Genomic DNA, 3,212 nt, shown 5'->3' with positions numbered 1-3,212 from the left:
GCATCTGCTTTTTTTCACTCAATAATTATCCATGAGGAATACCCACAAGGAAAATTAGTAGTTTTATTTCATTATTCTTAAGGATTGTACATTTCAAAATTTATTCGAACATTCATTATTCCACTAGGGGCATTTCCATTGTTGCTAGATATATTTTATTAATTCATTAATACTATTATTTTATAATCTTGCCACTCTGAACAATGATAAAATACACGTCTTTGATGATATATTCATACATATTAGCACTTCTACTCTTGCAGGGCAAAAGCATAGATTCCCAGACTGGAACTTCTGGGTCAACATGTTATAAGTTTAGGTTTTTTTTTTTAATTGTTCGATGGAAGTTGCAGATTGCTTTTCAGAAGGGATATAGAATTCACATTTCTATCAGCAAGGTATGAGAATATCCTTATACGTATTTGTCACACTTGTTAAATTCTTAAAAGTCTGACTGGTATAAAACAATACCTCATATTATCTCTGAGTTTGAACATCTATTACACTTTGTTGAAATTTTGAATATGTTCTTCTGCAAATAAGGTACTCAAATTCATTACATACTTTTTCATTAGCTAGTACAGTAGAATATTCACATGGGATTCTTCCTGCTAACAGGTTTGGCTGAGATGGTAAGACAGAGAACACTAGGAGATACCCCACATTCCAATTTTCCGATGCAAGACTTAAAAGAGGTTATTAAAAACTGGTTCAATACCCATGGCTATGCCTCTACCTTGGCCCCCAGAGCTCCATTGACTCAACACAAAAAGATCTGCCTCCTCCTAAGTGCCTGTGTGCTTGCACCGTGTTTAACAAATTGGGAATGGGTTTGGAAAATCACTCTGATGTCCGGTGGTCATATTGGGGTGGGAAGGAAGAGGTGGGTGGAGGTGATTCAGGAATGTTTGCTGTTAGTTCTGTCTATCTTGTTCTGTCTTGACTAAATAAACTAAGCAGTTAACATTGAAAAAAAGAAAAAGGAATAACTGGTTCAATAGTCATTAATCCATCATCCAGGTCCAGGATCTTTAATAAAGCTAAGAGTGTACTAAAAGTTTAGAGAGATCAATAATGACAGGCAAAGAAGTGACCAATTGAAGCAAGGATCAGACAGAGAGATTTGAAAATGGCATGCTAGTGGTTTTGAAGATGAAGGATAGGGGCCGTGAGCCTCAAGACAAGGAAATGGATCCCCCAGAACCTCCTGAATGCAGCCCTACCAATACCTTGATTTTAGGACTTCTGACCTCCAGAACTGCATCTTAGTGCTGAATTGGGGAAGTCTGTCATATATCAAGAGGCCAGTGGAGAAACAAGAGTTGAAATAAAAATCTGTTCCATGGCCAATATATTTTCATTATACAGATAATACCCAAAGATGCTAATACAGTGGTGATGGAGTTATTGATCAGGGTTTCCACACTGAAGACTGCCTGAGCCCAGGATATGACTAGAGTCATCTCTTTCCCCTACAGCAAGCAAAGCAAGATAAGGAAGAGGTATTCCATTGTGTACAAACTCCTAACTTCTATACTGAAAAAAATGAGTTTAACTCACATCATCACTATGGATCTTCATAAAAAAAAATTCAAGGCCTTTTCAACTTGCCTGTGGACAACCTTAGAGCCTCAGTTTTCTGGCTTCAGTATATCCAACAAGAAATTACAAAGAAGAGAAATGCTGTCATTGTAGCTAAGTCTCCTGAAGCTCCAAAAGGGCCCAGACATATGCTAAGAGACTCCATCTGGGTTTAGCTGTAATTCATGGAGAGGCTCAATATACAGTGCTGGTCATGGATTATGGTAATCACTTCCACGATGGTCAAGAATGCAACTTCTACCTGGCCTGGAGTGGCTACTGATGATGGCCAAAGAAAAGCCACCAATAACTCTAGTTGGAGACATTGATGGGAGCATCACAATCAGTGGATGACATTATTGAATGTGTGCAGTTTTGTTGCTGCTGTGGAGATCCTGAGAGACAGAGGTGCTTACATGATCCATCTATGTCATGGCCACTCCGGCATTCTGTCTGCAGAAGCCCTTTCCCCACCACCAGACTGAGGAATTCTCTATTGATGAGATGGTGACCAATACAGTCCCTCACAAGGGACAAAAGTTGCAGTATCCCAAGATAAAGACTATGGTTACCAGTCTCGTTCTTTCTGAAGCAATTCAGAGAATCCACAATGAAGAGTCCATGATGTACCCCTTCTGAAACATCCCTGTGGATAACTAGCTTTCACAGTTGCCTTGATTGTGCATCTTCTAAGGAATGCAGTGCCAGCAATTATGTGCCCAGTGTTCCCTTTTAAGGGAGTCAGATAGCCTCTCTTGCCAACTCTGGTAGGTAGAAGGCATTAAGATAGTCAAGAGATAGACAGAGCTAATGGACAAATGATGTTAAATGTGTGCCCTTCTCATCCTGTTCCTTAAAGAAAGTTACAGGCACTTTCCTGAAAAGGATCTGAAGATCTTTGGGTACTGAAAAGAAGTTAATGGCAGACAAAGTTTTAACTCTATAATGTTCCTTCAGCTGTTTCAACGGCAGGGATGTATGTGTCACCGTTGAATTTTGTTAGGGAAGATGAGTGTCCTGGCACTGTTTCCATTCCAGTTGTCCTATGCTTAGTCAACCTCATGTGAATCTTTTACTGAGGATCATATTCTTTTCCTGAGAAACTGCTGTGCCTACAGCCACTGAACAAGCAAGCATTTGTAGTATTTACTCCCCATTGAGGACACCAGGTTAGAAATAAATGCCTCTCTGGGGGTCCTCATTGCCCTTCAATTGCAAATAAAACAATTTGTTGTCTTGCTGGTCTCTTCATGCCATTATAGAGCCACCCACTGCTATGTCTCCTGGTGACTAACTTCAGACTCTTCAGAAGACATGGGATATAAAACAAGGGATGGTTTAGGTCCATGGCTGGTCCCAAACCCTAGACACAAGGCTCCCCCTGCAGTTTTTATCATCTTCCTCAGCATTGAATTTAAATATTTGTTAAATAATTTGTCTTTTAAAAGAAGAACTAATTGTACTTTTTTCCTGTTATAAGTGACACTTGTATTTATTTTATTACTTAGGACTGCACTTGGCCTTTCTACACAACAGCTGAAATTACACAATCAGAATTCTAATTTATACCCTATTTGTCATGTAGACCTTACTGCAAATATGGTATAAACTTTCTGTGCTTTTGGGTCTAA

At 39.3% G+C, this 3,212-nt stretch overlaps 1 pseudogene; it reads left to right on the top strand.

Annotated features, from left to right (window-relative positions):
* The first annotated feature begins 1,383 nt into the window (after nt 1-1,383).
* Nucleotides 1,384-2,241, top strand: LOC119000011 (phosphoribosyl pyrophosphate synthase-associated protein 1-like; annotated as a pseudogene).
* Nucleotides 2,242-3,212: the final 971 nt, after the last annotated feature.

Source organism: Sturnira hondurensis, unplaced genomic scaffold, assembly GCF_014824575.4.
Source record: "Sturnira hondurensis isolate 20B ecotype Veracruz unplaced genomic scaffold, ASM1482457v3 Scaffold0015509, whole genome shotgun sequence".
NCBI lineage: Eukaryota > Metazoa > Chordata > Mammalia > Chiroptera > Phyllostomidae > Sturnira > Sturnira hondurensis.
Note: the sequence above shows the minus strand (reverse complement) of the source record. Positions and strands in the feature narration are given on the sequence as shown.